The sequence below is a fragment of the Salvelinus alpinus genome, chromosome 32, assembly GCF_045679555.1.
Source record: "Salvelinus alpinus chromosome 32, SLU_Salpinus.1, whole genome shotgun sequence".
NCBI classification, from domain to species: domain Eukaryota; kingdom Metazoa; phylum Chordata; class Actinopteri; order Salmoniformes; family Salmonidae; genus Salvelinus; species Salvelinus alpinus.
Genome location: NC_092117.1, coordinates 12,401,060 through 12,418,974, shown reverse-complemented (window position 1 = coordinate 12,418,974; position 17,915 = coordinate 12,401,060).

Here is a 17,915-nt window from a genome sequence, read left to right as displayed (position 1 = left end):
TTTCTTTGTGTGACTCGATGGAAACAAAAAATTTGAAAAGATCCTCCCCAGCCAAAACAACCCTCACCATAAACACTCTACACATTCCTACCCTAATGCCTTTACCGTCCATATACCTCATCCCCGACATTTACCCACCTTACCACTGTGACCATCCTCACCCACCATCCTCTGTGCCCACTCAAGATCACCTTACCACACATACAGTACACACACGCATATACACCACAACGTTGAGAAAGAACAATATATTTTTTTCTCCCCATGAGGTTCGGCAATGTGAGACTTACTGGTAGTGTTCACGCTGTCATCTAACACAACACCTGTACTTATACTGTAGATGTACTTATGATGTACTTATATCAGTGTATGCTTTAGTCAGGTCTGTTGATTAATATGTGTTTGAAGTCTGTGTATATTTAACCCCTTGTGTCTTAATGCCTGACATCCCCTTATTATGACAGATCAGGGGTCAGAGTGAGTGGAGTTATGGGTTAACAGTATCATATTGTCTGTTTACTCCCCATATTCACGTGACCTATCACGTTACCCAGTCTCACACCTTCAATGGGGCTGCAGTACATACAGGGAACTATGTATCTCAAAAAGATACTGTCTGGTGTTTCCAGCTGTCTTTCCCCTCAAACCTGGGTCTGCAATTAAAGAGTTATCAAAGAGAGAAAGGTTACATCAGGAGTTTGCAATGGTCTTTATAATTTGTTTGACTAGTTGCAATGAAAGGCAATAAATAAGATCTGTTGAGGTGTTTTTGCATGTGATCAGATTAAAGTGTAAAGGGCCCAACAGATTCAGTATATAGGCCTACCTCAGAAGTGGATGCAAGTAGTCGACAGGTGAAATACCTTGACATCAGTGGAGGCTGGTGGGAGGCGCTATAGGAGGATGGGCTCATTGTAACGGCTGGAATGGAATATATGGAACGGAGTCAAACGTGGTTTCATGTCATTCCATTTATTCCATTCCAGCCATTACAATGAGCCCATCCTCCTATAGCGCCTCCCACCAGCCTCCACTGCTTGACATCCCATACATTTGGTCTCAGAGGAAACAAATCTCTCCACCCATTCGTCATGCTTTTACTGTTCAGTCATACAAGCCACACCTCCTGTCACTCAACAATGTGCCCTGGCCCCTCCCCTGTGTCTGCTCTCCTGGCTAAAACAGGTATTTTAAACCATTACAGTGTTTACCCTTTGACGCCATCTGAAACGAGACTGCATGTTGCCTTACTAACAACCAGACACACACTCAGACACACATTCATTGGTACTAAAAACAACCTCACAAATTAAAATGCACATATCACACATTTATCCAAGAATTAGAGGTGACACTGACACACATTCACACAGAAATGCAAATATATGTTGGTATCAAAGCAGACTCTTTTATAAACAGTACAACTGAACTGAAATAAATTGTTTAAATCCAAAATACTTTATTTCTGTTTTTTTATTATCTTTGACTATGGGATAATAATTTCCTGAGACAATACCAAATTGGGGCAAACGTACCTAGACTGCTCATTTAATTATTTACACTTTTTCTCATGCCTGATATTCTTGGCTCCTCCTTTATTATTCTCAACCCCCCCCCCCCCCCACACACACACACACATCTGTGCAGTGGAGCATAATTACTGCCTCTATAAATAATACCATACAGTGTAAACTGGATGACCATTCTGCTATTCTATTGACTTGCTGGCTGCTGTACTGATCTGCAGAGAGACCAACAGCAAAGGAGCAGTGGCAGCAATAGAAAGAACATCGTCACACGCTCTCCCAACTGCCACCTGGTGTTGAGTGGTGAAAGCAGAGCGCTTGGCTTTTGTTAATAACAGCCACAGAGCTATTACTTATTTAAGCCACATGTCCTGCACTTCCATTTGCATCAGAGTGATTCCCCAAGGATAGGAGAAGAAGCAAACACACATTCACCACTCAAAGCATGAACACATACCTCGAACACGTGTCATACAGTACATACACATGCACATACGGATGGATGAATGGACACACTCGTGCACACACAAGGAGGCACGGACACACACGATGCACTCACATTCAAACATACACTATACAGTTTATTAGATATAACACCCCGTTCATAAAAATGTCCTACAGTGAATTATGTGGCCGTGACTTGCTATATAAAGCAGGCATCGAGGCATTCAGTTACTGTTTGATAGAACGTTAGAATGGGCAAAACAAGTGACCTAAGTGACTTTGAGCATGGTGTGATCGTTGGTGCCAGGCACGCTGGATCCAGCATCTCAGAAACGGCCGCCCTCCTGGGCTTTTCATGCACGATAGTTTACCAAGAATGTTGCAAGAAGCGGCTCCAGTGGTCACCCGATCACCAACACTGGACAATTGAGTGGAAAAACATTACCTGGTACGACAAATCCCAGTCCATGGACCCATCCTGCCTGTTGTCAATGGTACAGGCTGGTGGCGGTGGTGTACTGGTGTGGGGAAGGTTTTCCTGGCAAACGTTAGGTCCCTTGATACAAATTGAGCAACGAACGTTTCCGACACCTTGTAGAATACATGCCCCAAAGAAGTCAGGCTGTTCTGTAGGCAAAGGGGGGTCTAACCCAGTACTAGGTGGGTGTACCTAATAAACAGGCCACAGAGTATGTACATCTCTCACAGCCAGAGATTGTAGAGTGTGTTCACTTGGTCGATAACATTTGCACATAATTTACATGTTCCAACATGACACTGGCAGGAAATCAGGGTTTACTGGGCTCCAAGGAAATTAAACTGGAGAGGCATTTTAATGCGCTTTCATCATACTGGCTTTATATTGCAAAGTGTTCATATTCTTAGGGACCTTTCGGGAATTCACGTAATGTGGTACATGGAGGAATTTCGGGGAGGGTCATGCTTTTTCGATTTCAGTCTGGGGGAAGGTTTAGTATTTTTTTTATTTAGTCCAGGGGAGGGTCATGTCTAAATCGTTGAAATGTCTATATTTCTCTGTGTTTTAGAATTAGTTGTTGACTATATTTCGATGTGTGTACGATGCCGCCCGTCATCTCTGATAACAAGTCCCTTTGATATTTTAAATATAAATGATTTACAAATATATTAAGAGGTTCCCAGTAATATTGACCACATGGAAAATGTTTTACATTTCATTTTAAATATGAATAAATACTTGATAAAATGCCAACGTGAATTCTAAGAAGATTTTAACCCACTTAACCCCAACATTTCTCCATGTTTTCACCACCATTGTAAAGGCCTAGTTATTGATTATTATTTATTTAAAGTGATTAGTGATTCATTTGAAGGCAAAAAAAAACTGTCCCTCATTTTAAGGTTACGTGAACTTAACTCTCGTTTTAACCTTTTACTGCACTGGGCTAAATCAGGGTCACAGAGTGATTCTTGGTAGTCTTGGGGGGAAAAAGTATACATCTCACATGCTTATGGGTTTAAAAAAATAAGACCTGTACCATGTCAGATAGAGTTGAAATGTATTCAATTTTGAGTTAACGTCCCAATATTACACTTTATATACATCACAGAAGACTGAAATATAACATAACTGTTTGACATAGAAACACCAGATTTGTCGTTAATTATATATATTTTTTATTATTTATGACATTTTCAAAAATTACACTGAACAAAAATATAAACGCAACATGTAAAGTGCTGGTTTCATGAACTGAAATAAAGATTCCCAAAATTTTCCAAAAATATTATTATATTTTTTCTCTACAATTTTGTGCACACATTTGTTTACATCCCTGTTAGTGAGCATTTTATCCTTTGTCAAGATAATCCATTCACCCGACAGGTTTGGCATATCAATAAGTTGATTAAACAGCATGATCATTGCACAGGTGCACCTTGTGCTGGGGGACAATAAAAGGCCACTAAAATGTGCAGTTGTCACAACGCCAGTTGGGGGAGCATGCAATTGGTATTCTGATTACAGGAATGTCCACCAGAGCTGTTGCCAGATAATTCAATGCTAATTTCTCTACCATAAGCCGCCTCCAACGTCATTGTTGAGAATTTGGAAATACGTCCAACTGGCCTCACAACCGCAGACTACCTGTAACCACACCAGCCCAGGACCTCCACATCCGGCTTCTTCACCTGCGGGATTGTCAGTGGGGAAAGGGGGTGCAGAGGTGTATTTGTGTCTGTAATGAAGCCCGTTTGTGGGGAAAAACTAATTCTGATTGGCTGGTCCAGGCTCCCCAGTGGGTGGGCCTTCCCAGGGCCACCCAAGGCTGCGCCCCTGCCTAGTCGTGAAATCCATAGATTAGGGCCTAACAAATTAAATTAAATTAACCGATTTCCTTATATGAACTGTAACTCAGCAAAATCAATGAATGTTGCATGATATTTTTGTTCCAAATTGGTCTACACTGACAAGTTCTGGCCTGGTTTAGATCTTATCTGTCGGAAAGATATCAGTTTGTCTCTGTGAATGGTTTGTCCTCTGACAAATCAACTGTACATTTCAGTGTTCCTCAAGGTTCCGTTTTAGGACCACTATTGTTTTCACTATATATTTTACCTCTTGGAGATGTCATTCGAAAACATAAAGTTAACTTTCTTCTGCTATGCGGATGACACACAGCTGTACATTTCAATGAAACATGGTGAAGCCCCAAAATTGCCCTCGCTAGAAGCCTGTGTTTCAGACATAAGGAAGTGGATGGCTGAAAACGTTCTACTTTTAAACTCGGACAAAACAGAGATGCTTGTTCTAGGTCCCAAGAAACAAAGAGATCTTCTGTTGAATCTGACAATTAATCTTGATGGTTGTAAAGTCGTCTCAAATAAAACTGTGAAGGACCTGGGCGTTACTCTGGACCCTGATCTCTCTTTTGACGAACATATCAAGACTGTTTCAAGGACAGCTTTTTTCCATCTACGTAACATTGCAAAAATCAGAAATGTTCTGTCCAAAAATGATGCAGAAAAATTAATCCATGCTTTTGTTACTTCTAGGTTAGACTACTGCAATGCTCTACTTTCCGGCTACCCGGATAATGCACTAAATAAACTTCAGTTAGTGCTAAATACGGCTGCTAGAATCCTGACTAAAACCAAAAAATTTGATCATATTACTCCAGTGCTAGCCTCCCTACACTGGCTTCCTGTTAAGGCAAGGGCTGATTTCAAGGTTTTACTGTTAACCTACAAAGCGTTACATGGGCTTGCTCCTACCTATCTTTCCGAGTTGGTCCTGCCATACCTACCTACACGTACGCTACAATCACAAGACGCAGGCCTCCTAATTGTCCCTAGAATTTCTAAGCAAACAGCTGGAGGCAGGGCTTTCTCCTACAGATGTCCATTTTTATGGAATGGTCTGCCTACCCATGTGAGAGACACAGACTCGGTCTCAACCTTTAAGTCTTTACTGAAGACTTATCTCTTCAGTGGGTCATATGATTGAGTGTAGTCTGGGCCAGGAGTGTGAAGGTGAACGGAAAGGCTCTGGTGCAACGAACCGCTCTTGCTGTCTCTGCCTGGCCGGTTCCCCTCTCTCCACTGGGATTCTCTGCCTCTAACCCTATTACAGGGGCTGAGTCACTGGCTTACTGGTGCTCTTTCATGCCGTCCCTAGGAGGGGTGCGTCACTTGAGTGGGTTGAGTCACTGACGTGATCTTCCTGTCTGGGTTGGCGCCCCCCCTTGGGTTGTGCCGTGGCGTAGATCTTTGTGGGCTATACTAAATAGTCAATTAACCTTGTCGGAGTGGGTGCCCTGATTCTAGTTTGTGAGGTAGGCAGGCTACTGCCTGGAAAGGTCTCCCACTCAGAAGTACGAGATGTGGCGGGGGTAGGTTGACCTCAGGTCTCCCCACTGAAAGCCCAAGGTAGGGGGAATCTATCAAATAGCGCACCTCTAACTTTGTACTAACGCAATGATTAAAATCAGTCAGGCTATGAAATGCTACCAAATAAACCACAATTCATTCATAACTGTGAATATAGTTTCACAGACAGTTGCATTTTTTTCTGGTTTGTGCGAAATTGTTAAGAATAATATAAAACCAGTCTGCACACCACCAAGGTGAATTGGTTTAGTCTTGATGCTTGGTTGACAGTGTTGGGGGATGGGTAATGTATTGATGCTCGAGTGCCAATTCAACAAATTTGTTTCAATTTGTCTTTGTTACTTCTTTTTTATATTTATGAGTCTTATTTTTGTATATATTTGTATATTTATATAGTTTTAAATGTTATGATCATTTATTTGAGTTCCAAATGTCTGAATAAAAATTACAGTTAGTGCAGAATGGTGCTTTTTTGGGATGGGGGGGCGCTGAAGAGGGGGGGGGGGGGGGGGGGGTAACCCAGGGAGCCATACAAGCTAGAACCGCCACTGGTGAGAAGAATGAAGGAAGAATGAAGGATCTGAAACTTTGAATATTTAAAATAGTGATGTTTATCTGGTGGATCTCTTCAATACAGTTCTCAGTTGGCTCTGACTTGGCTACTCTTATACAATTATAAAAATAGTTATAATAAAACAAATATTTGTAAAAAGGTTTTAATTATCATCTTCTCACAGATACATTTATCATGTAATTATCAAAATATCCCTAAAAACAGCAAGTTACAATGTGTCCCTTTGTTTACACTGTGTGAACGTGCATTGGTCCTGTCGCCATGACAGGCTAGCTTGACTGGAGCTAACTTTAGCCGACGTTTGCATCTTTGCCCAAAATATTTCGTTCATCTGGTGCTTCTCTCTTCAGTTCAGTTGGCATGACTCTCATTCAACTGACTCACCGACAAGGCAGGCTAGCGCGAGAGCCACTGTAGCGTAAGCGGGCGAAGCAACCACTAGAGCGAGTGGCTCTCTCTGCTGTCCGAAAACAAGCACAACACCCCTTGACTATAAATGCTGTAAATTATTACAAAATTATAAAGATTAGGCTACAATATATCGCACATTCTCCCACATTTCAAGTAGGCAACACAGGGAACCCAGACATGAGCAAAAAAAGGTACTATTAATTACACCTTTTTCATACCAACAATGTCCCTTTTTCTTCCATGTTACAAATTAGGACCAACAATAGTAGCCTGCCTCAGACTATCAGAAACTTGCCCATACTGGTATATAAATTCTTCAATATAATACCAACCAACCTCTTTTGACCTTGGGGTGTTTATTTATTTAATGCATTATACTGCCATTGAACTATGGTAACACAATTAATAAAATGGGACCATATAATGTTTGGTAACATTTAGCATAATTGTGCATTACCATGGTAGAATGCATAATGCAGGTTAAAAACCATGGTATTTCCATGATCCACATCTATACCATGGTATAAACTAGGCAATACCATGGTATTATTTAGATGCATGGCAGTACCATCACACTTCAAAGCTTAAACCATTGTACATTTCCATGATTAAGATCTATACCATGGTATAAATGATGCCATACCGTGTGGATATTTAGGTACAATGACAGTACCATCATACTTCAAGGCTATGGGTGAAAGTACCATAGTAGAACCATGTATGAATGAAAGTACCATAGTACCATGGTCCATTGTTGTAAGGGTTATGATAGAATGTTAAAATTGTGAAATAAAAGTAAATAATTCCCCAAGTTACACTACACAAAAGGGACTAATTTCGTGGAATGATCCACCTATCATTTCATAATCTGGTAACTTTTTTGTTAGTACTTCATAATAACACATTGTAATAATGCATTTATAATGGATTAGAAGGTAGTTTATTCATCATTACTCCCAGATTTGTAAATGTTAGTAAGCGAGTTATTCACACATTTATAAATTAGGTAATAATGATTCATAAGATGGTTAATATAGATTCTTATAAACCATTTTGCTAATCATAATTGAGGGCTTTTTATACTTTATAAATGTTTTGAAAGATCAGTGTAATTTCTAAGAAAAAGATGGACATGCCATTTGTAGACATTCCAGCAGTATCTGATGCTCTCAAAATAGCCTAGAAAATATCAATGGTAAAATAAGCACAACACATGCTAGCCATACTTGCAAACAAAAGAAAAACGTTGTTTTTGTTTAAGTATCAGCCAATTAAAATCGTTGACGTAGTTGCACGTATTCAAAGGCTACATGTTACAGTAGCTGATCCCATTACATTACCTGAATAACAAAAACAACAAAGAGAACGAACGAAACCGAAACAGTTCTGTCTGGTGCAGACACAAAACAGAAAACAACTACCCACAAAACACAGGTGGGAAAAGGCTACCTAAGTATGGTTCTCAATCAGAGACAACGATAGACAGCTGCCTCTGATTGAGAACCACACCCGGCCAAACACACAGAAATATAAAACATAGAACACAAAACATAGAATGCCCACCCCAACTCACGCCCTGACCAAACCAAAATAGAGACATAAAAAGGATCTCTAAGGTCAGCGCGTGACACACCAGGTGGCAGTGATTATTTCCTGTAACAAATTCCACATCAGCCTATGAAATATCTTAAACTTTTTATTCACAAACCAATGGTATTTCTTTAAATTGGTCAACACTGCAACCAGAGGGATTAATTTAAACCTCCAAATTCAAGGTTTACTTTTGTTCCCCCTCACTTGGTCTATCTCAAGTATAGTGTCAATATTGCATGCTCAACGCATCGTTGAAAGGCTGCTTACTATTGGGTGCATTTGTAAATTCACTCTGGAGTGCCAGAGAGTGCTCTGGGTGTTTGTAAATTCAGAGCTTTGTCAGATTGTCCATTCCTAAATTCAGAGCATTTCATTCTCATAGCGTTCAGAGCGCACACTGGACGCTCTGGCCAAGGAGTATTTTATTTAACTTTTATAACTAGGCAAGTCAGTTAAGAACAAATTCTTACTTCCAATGACAGCCTAGGAACAGTGTGTTAACTGCCTTGTTCAGGGGCAGAACGACAGATTCATACCTTCAGCTCTGGGATTCAATCTTGCAACCTTTCGGTTACTGGCCCAACGCTCTAACCACTAGGCTACCTGCCACCCCACTAGGGTTGATAGGGTTGGTACAAGTGTTCTGACCTCAGCGGCAGTCAAGCACCCAAGCTAAGTGGCTAAAGTTAGCTAGCTCGCTAACTACTTCCAGACATAAATGAGAGAACACCTCACTCTGACCTTTTTTCCTTGCCCTAGCAGAGCTGGTTATGCTGTTTTCATGTTATCCAGAGCGTTGGTGTACCAACTGTGCTACTGGCAACAATTTAATTATGGGTTTTTGCTGGCGTTTACTGACACCGGCCATATTCAACGGGTGCAGTTATTCTGCACTCTGGCACAGACGAAAGTGCTCTGAAATCGGAGCAGATAGCCAGAGCAAATTTACGAACGCACCCACTGTTACGTTTAGACAAAGATCGTTTTCACATACGTGACAAAATCCCACATCTTTGCTTATCTGTTTCACATACATTTTAAGGAGAAAAGATAGAGGTATATACAACATATAAGTTCATCCTACATCATTAATAAAAAAAAGTCAAAAGAGCCTCATGGACTTGTCAAATAGCTGTCATGTAGCCTACTACGTCCATCATTGCTTTCCTGTTGCCACATACCACTAAAGCACTTGACTTGTAAACATCAATGCACTTTAATCACAGATTCGAGGCCTACTTGCATCAAGCTTTTTTGTAAAGAAATACAAATAACGCATATCTGATGAAGTGGATGATCATAATAATGCATATAAAATGTAGCCTACATAAGAAATGTGGTACAGGAACGTTATACTTAAGCAATAAGGCCCGAGGAGGGCCTTAATTTTTTGTACACTCAGTATATATAAAAACAAGTTACTGCTATAGAGATTAAAAAGATGTTGGTTAATTTTCAGTGCTGTGCAGTGTACTAATCTGTGTCCCTGCTCCTCCCCTGGTGGTGGCGGCCAACAATGAGAAGGGTGTGTGCTGCCAGTCTACCCATTATCATGGGCGTGGTGGCATGGAGTTTCGTACAAAATGTCCCTCATGTAAGATCTGAATGCCGTTAGTTTGGATCTGAGCCCTGGGTCATATTCATTAGGCACCAAGCGGAAGAAAATTGACTAAAACAGGGTTAGTTGAGCAGCAGCGCTGCTAGTTTACCTAAAATGCTCCTAGAGCAGCAACATCAAGTTAACACAGTACAGTTCTGCTCGACTTGAACTGTAGGTTTGCCGTTAGGGATTGTTGACAGACAGAGATATACATTAAAAAAATTGGGAAAAGTGAAGACTATCAAAATGTGTTAAGTTGATACCTGAAAAAAAACTAAACTGTTCATGTTGGAAATTATTACTAGGTTTGTTTTGTTAGTGAATTGACAGCTCCTGTCCTATTTCATAAAAGGGAAGATCTAATGGGTGTAAGATGGCACAGTGATGCTATCTGTTGGTAAATGTTAATTACTGCAACTCCAGTGTTTTTACCGGTGTGCTTGAGATACCCGGATGTATTGCAACTTAATGAACAAGACTGGTTACTCGCATCAATGCCTCTGTCTCGCCATTTAACATCCAAACAGCAGGGGACCCAGTTAACTCAAACTGCTCTTAGAGGAGTCATATGGGCTCCCGAGTGGCGCAGCAGCACTGCATCTCAGTGCCAGAGGTGTCACTACAGTCCCTGGTTCGAATCCAGGCTGAATCACATCTGGCTGTGATTGGCCCAGCATTGTTGGTTTTTATATTGCAGACACCTTCAACTCACAACAGGTGAGTATAATTCCAAAGCAAAGGAGAATCACCTGCTTGAAATCGAATTATTTTGAACTACTTATATTGTCCGGGCCATTTTAGGATTTTTTTTTCAACTGTATACCAAAGTCATACATATGTGTATACCAAAATATTTTTTTCATTTCAACAGATTGTGCATTCTTTGAAAAAAGTGCAAGTCGTGGCCAATGTACCTTGTTTTGCTTTCTTGCTAGTGATGTTACGTTTGATACCGGAGCTCCGAGGCATGCGTCGAAATCACTAAGCAGTTTACTTCGAAGCAGTGTGCCTATGCTTGAATCACTTCATTAGAAGCACGTGATCAATGACGTCTGAAACTTCGTGTTGTCGAACTACCACCTGCTTGGTTTAGTATTGGTTTCGGTAGAAGACAAAAAGGCTACCCTGGGCACGCGTTGCGGCGTGTGACGTCATCAATTCTAATTTGCTATTCTAAATGATTTTGATCAGCAGGTGCCACTAGTGTACAACGTGTTGATCAAAGCCTCGATTAATGACCCTATTTGACACAATTGGCTGGAAATGCTCAATGCTTCACTATTTCTTGCTGCTTGCTCCTCTTCCTTATTTATTTCCATCAAATGTTTTCGAAACCCGTCTAAAGACATGTCCACTGCCTTCCTTGCCTGCTGTTTGGTATTCCCGCCTCCTCTCCATTTTCATTGGTTGCCTGACGCAACTAATCATAATCCTTTCTGCTCTGAGAACACGTTTGAGTAAGTATCCCATGAGCGCAAGAGGGACTCCAAGAAGCTCCTCATTAAATATATTTGTAATCTTCATTAACACGGTTTTGGTTGGGCGTCCCTTCGCAAATCTATCACAATAAATGTGATTATAAATTTCAAAGGAAACAACAATATCTCACTTGGGATTCGAACTTGCTGAAAACTGTGAAAAGTAGGCTACCAGGAGCCAGGCTGGCTACAGTATCTAGATTTCCATCCTATTGGCGACAGATTTTCATGCGAATATTCTGAAAAATACAAAAAAACAATATACATTTTCCCACCAGAGACGTGTTTCTATAACATAAAAGACTGATGAAGTGCTGCACATAATAACTCTTGCAGTTAAATTCCCGTGTACTAAATAAAAAAATACAATTTAAATGGTTTTCCATCGAATTTCAACTCCACTTGATGGTTTTGTCAGAAAAATGTAAGTTACAGTACCTTCAGAAAGTATTCACACCCCTTGACTCCACATTTTCGTTACAGCCTAAATTTAAAATTTATAAAATGTAGATTCTTTTTTTTTGTCACTGGCCTACACAATACCCCATAATGTCAAAGTGGAGTTAAATTAAAAGCTGAGTCTATAGATCAGTCAATAACTATTCAACCCCTGTTATGGCAAGCCAAAATAAGTTCAGGAGTAAAAATTTGCTTAACAAGTCAAATATGTTGCATGGACTCACTGTGTGCAATAGTGTTTAACATGATTTTTGAATGACTACCTCATCTCTCTACCCCACACATACAGATAATTGTAAGGTCCCTCATTTGTGCAGTGAATTTCAAACACAGATTCAACCACAAAGACAAGGGAGGTTTTCCAGTACCTCGCAAGGGGCAACTATTGGTAGATGGGTACACAAAAAAAGCAGACATTGAATATACCTTTGAGAATGGTGAAGTTATTACACTTTGGATTGTGTATCAATATACCCAGTCACTACAAAGATAGAGGTGTCCTTCCCAACTCAGTTGCCGGAGAGGAAGGCTTCCTTCTTTTCACTTTGTCAATTAGGTTAGTATTGTGGAGTAACAATGTTGTTGATCCAAGATTGAATCCCCGAGCTGACAAGGTAAAACTCTGTCGGTCGGCCCCTGAACAAGGCAGTTAACCCACTGTTCCTAGGCCGTCATTGAAAATAAGATTTTTTTCTTAACTGACTTGCCTAGTTAAATAAAAAAAATATTAAATTCATCATCTGTTTTCTCCCATCACAGCCATTAAACTCTGTAAATGTTTTAAAGTCACCATTGGCCTCATGTTGAAATCCCTGAGCGGTTTCCTTCCTCTCCGACAACTGGGTTAGAAAGGAAGCCTTTATCTTTGTAGTGACTGGGTGTATTGATACACAATCCAAAGTGTAATTAATAACTTCACCATGCTCAAAGGTACTGTATATTCAATGTCTGCTTTTTAAAAACGTTTACTCATCTACCAATAGATGACCCTTGCGAAGCATTGGAAAACCTCCCTGGTCTTTGTGGTTGAATCTGTTTGAAATTCACTGCCCAAATTAAGGACCTTACAGATAATTGTATGTGTGGGGTACAAAGATGAGGTAGTCATTCAAAAATCATGTTAAACACTATTGCACACAGTGAGTCCATGCAACATATTTGACTTGTTAAGCAAATTTTTACTCCTGAACTTGTTGTTTGGGCTTGCCATAAAGGGGTTGAATACATACCTTTTTATTAATTTGTAAATATTTAGAAAAACAATTCCACTTTGACATTATGGCGTATTGTGTGTGTAGGCCAGTGACAATCTCAAGTTTATCCAATTTTAAATTCAGGCTGTAACAACAAAATGTGGAAAAAGTCAAGGGGTATGAATCTGTAGGCACTGTACAGCATGCATGCATGCAGTAAAATGTGTTGATCAGTTGATTGACAGGTGTAGGTTACGGTAATACAAAAAAACGTCTTGTCCTCTAGTGTGGATGCTCGCCAACATTTTATAGTTGTCTATAGTTTATCATTATATAGTTACCGTTATCGCCCTTGGTCTGGATGGCCCTTAAGAAGGTAATATAAAACTTTGCAAATCAAAGTACAATTTTCAATACCTCATCACAGATCAACATTTCACTGCGATCACTTGGGTCGTACTGAGTTATGGCTGTAAAAATCCCTCAATCTCCAATTGGCGGCCTTTCAAATAATTTAACAAGGCAACCTTGGGGCTCTTGTTCTTTCTGTTTGAAATGTCTGACATTTCTTTGATATCATTATCAACCTACTGCATATGTAACGGTAGAACCGTCAACCTATTTTGAACACGACCTTGTCTGCCTCTGCTAGGTGTATGTGATTGTTAATTAAGGGCATGGCCTTTTGTATAAAAGCCTTCCTGTTTGTCATTCAATTGATCCCCTTACTGTGTGCTGGTCAGCGTGCCTTGGGAGGAGAGGAGAGGAGTGGTGATGGGGATTTTAACAAAGTATGTATCAGCAATAGGAATGATTGTACATGTGTTTAGGCGTTGGCGCCCATATTCCACCAAGACCTGCTCTTCTCCCTGGGCACACCCTCCGTGAGCATTGCAACACATTGTGTTTATGTGAATGAAACGTATAAACCTAGTGATATTTGTTTGTGAAATCAGATATTGCTATCTGTTGAGGTCTGTCTTGTAGGACCGTTGTACGAAGCTCCTGGAGCTGAAGATGTATGGAAATGATGTATGGTAATGATGTATGGAAATTATGTAAGCCTATGGAGATTGAGCCTTGTGACGCTGAAAATAAATTGGTTGTTGCATCCTGATATTGTCCGATTCCCATGCTCTACTCCTTGATGCAACAAACCCGTTATGTTTAGCTTAGTCCCGAGGACCTCACGTATAAATAAGTGGCATAGTACGGCTACAGGAGTAGATTGTGTATATCCCCCCATGTAACATTAAAAAGGCACAATCTCCAATTAATAGTTAATAACAATAAGCATCTTCAGCTCCAGGAGCTCCATACAACTGTTAACATACATTTCATTGACATACTCAGACAATGGTAATGTGTAGCAACACTCACGGAGGGCATGCCCAGGGAGAAGGAGAGCAGGTCTAGGTGGAATATGGGCGCCAACGCCTAAAAACTCTGTACAATAATTCCTGTTTTCCATACATACTTTCTTAACCACAATTGCTCCCGTCATTCCAAGGCTCGCTGACCAGTACGTAATAAGGGGAACCCTTGAATGGCACTTTCCCCCCTTATTGTGTCCTCCCATTTGACACAAAATAAATTAATCCACTGGACACAAAATTACTTAAAGGTAAACTTCCAGCCAATCGCAATCACTATTGAGACATATTGCACGTTGAAAAAGAGGTTGGTAATCTCTACACAAAAGATGTTGGCACCTGTACATTAAAAACTGTTCTCTGGGTGTGCGCCAGCTCATGCTTTTTAATAATCTCCTTAAGAACAAACATGAGAACATATCTTTCCATAATATACCTAAGGATGAAAAACAAGTTTTGCTTGATTTACAATCTGATACGTCAGTCCTTACCCACCCTGCTGATAAGGGTGGGTTGGTTGTACTCATGGACAGGAAAGTTTATGTAAATGAGTCATAGACAACAGCTTGACAACACCTTTTACAATAAACTCTTGAGAGACTAGTCAAGGATCATATCACCTCCACCCTACCAGACACCCTAGACCCACTCCAATTTGCTTACCGCCCCAGTAGATCCACAGACGACGCAATCGCAATAACACTGCACACTGCCCTAACCCATCTGGACAAGAGGAATACCTATGTAAGAATGCTGTTTATCGACTACAGCTCAGCATTTAACACCATAGTACCCTCCAAACTCGTCATTAAGCTCGAGACCCAAACTGAAATGGTCCACCCACACAGACAGCGTGGTGAAGGAGGCGCAGCAGCACCTCTTCAACCTCAGGGGGCTGAAGAAATTCGGCTTGTCACCAAAAACACTCATAAACTTTTACAGATGCACATTCGAGAGCATCCTGTCGGGCTGTATCACCGCCTGGTACGGCAACTGCTCCGCCCACAACTGTAAGACTCTCCAGAGGATAGTGAGGTCTGCACAACGCATCACCGGGGGCAAACTACTTACTCTCCAGGACACCTACACCACCCGATGTCACAGGAAGGCCAAAAAGATCATCAAGGACAACAACCACCCGAGCCACTGCCTGTTCACCCCGCTATCATCCAGAAGGCGAGGTCAGTACAGGTGCATCAAAGCTGGGACCGAGAGACTGAAAAGCAGCTTCTATCTCAAGGCTATCAGACTGTTAAACAGCCGTCATGAACATTGAGTGGCTGCTGCCAACATACTGACTCATCTCTAGCCACTTTAAAAAATAAAAAATTGGAAGTGTAATGGCTGTGCTCAATGCAATGGCACTTACAAATGTAGATCCTTCAAAAACACCCCCAAACAGGGAAACAGATCCCAATCAAAGGTGTTATCACATGCTCCACTAAGGCAGTTATTTATCTTATAACTTGTCCTTGTGGCAAAAATTGTGGGTAAAACGAAACAACAATTAAGAGTACAAATCTCAGAGCATCGTAGCACCTTTAGGTACAAAAACGACCTACCCTGTTGCGGACCACTTTTTGGAAGCTAACCGCTCGAACTCATTCCTACGTTATATCGGCATCGAACACAGGAGAGGGGGGACCGACAATTTATTGTTAAAATGAGAGGCTGCCTGGGTCTTTAATTTGAAGACCCTTGCTCCCTTCGTTCTCAACGTAGACTTTGATCTGAAGCCATTCTTGTGATTTTGCTATTAATTGTAAATGTTATTTTCTTCATGAAAAAATAAAGGTCTTGGCAAAATAAATAAAGATGAGCAAAACATTCAATGCACAAAGTGCCGGCTGAGTGCCCGTCAGCACACCGCCATCCCACTCACCCCAAAAAACATTAAGGCTCCACTAAAACCCAAGGCCAACCAGGGCCGCATACCAAAACTAAATGCACTGATACATAAATACTAAAAAAGATCCCATACCAGTAAAACCAATTCCCATGCTCCGGTCCCTGATCCTGCCGACTACGCCAAACAGAGGAAGGAGTAGGTGAGAGGGAAATAGAGCTCTTGGTTTTGGTGATTAGAGATCTAAGTTTCATTCCATTTTTGAAGTATAATTGAAAGTTTGATACCCAGTTTCCCTCCAACTTGCTCCCCTGTCATAATGTGACAAATGTCATTCAAAAAGTCAACTCAAGTTTGCCATTAAGCACCTGGAAGCACCTGGATGACCATCAAGACTCCTGGAAGAATGTTCTATGAACCGATGAGTCAAAAGTGGGACTTTTTGGATGACATGGGTCCCGTTATGTCTGGCAAAAACCAACCACTGCATTCCACAGTAAGAACCTCATACCAACGGTTGGCCTTGTGGTTGTGGTAGTGTGATGGTTTGGGGATGCTTTGCTGCCTCAGGACTGGACGACCTGCCATCATTGGGCGGCAGGTAACCTAGTGGTTAAGACTGTTGGGCCCCCCAAAAAAGACACATTTCAGTTGTGCAACTGACTAGGTATCCCCTTTACCATTAAAGGAACCATGAATTATGATCTGTATCAGCGAATTCTAAAAGGAGAATGTCAGGCCACCAGTCTGTATGCTGAAGCTAAAGCACAGTTGGGTCATGCAACAAGACAATGATCCAAAAAACACAAGCAGTCTACACCAGAATGGCTGAAAAGTTTTGGAATGGCCTAGTCAAAGTCCAGACCTGAACCTGATTAAGATGACATCTACGGAACCTAGTGAACAGTGAAGAGGCGACTCCGGGAAGCTGGCCTTCTGAAGCAGTTATTTGTGCAGCAATTTCTAAGGCTGGTAACTCTAATGAACTTATCCTCTGCAACAGAGGTAACTCTGGGTCTTCCTTTCCTGTGGCGGTCCTCATGAGAGCCAGTTTCATCATAGCACTTGATGGTTCTTAAAATTTTCCAGATTGACTGACCTTCATGTCTTAAAGTAATGATGAACTGTCGTTTCTCTTTGTTTATTTGAGCTGTTCTTGCCAAAGTATGGACTTGGAGTAGAATGGCGCCAGAGAGGATGGCTGACGTTTTACGTGCTCCTAACCAACTGCGCTATTTTGTTAGTTCTTTTGCGTTGTTTGTAACTTTAAAAAAAAACTTATTATGTACTTAATGTTGATGCTACCATCTCTTACGACCGAAAATAACTTCTGGACATGAGAACAGCGATTACTCACCTCGAACTGGAAGAAACTTTTTCCTTTAACTAGTCCGGCGAGAAGGATATACTGCTTTCTCCGGAACCAAATCCCTATCATTTGCGTGAAGAAAAGACAGAGGAGAAGGGGGCGGAGATCGGGCTACCTTCGGAGAATTCGTAGGCGAGCGAGTAAACTCCAACTTCCATCCGTTCTATTGGCCAACGTGCAAT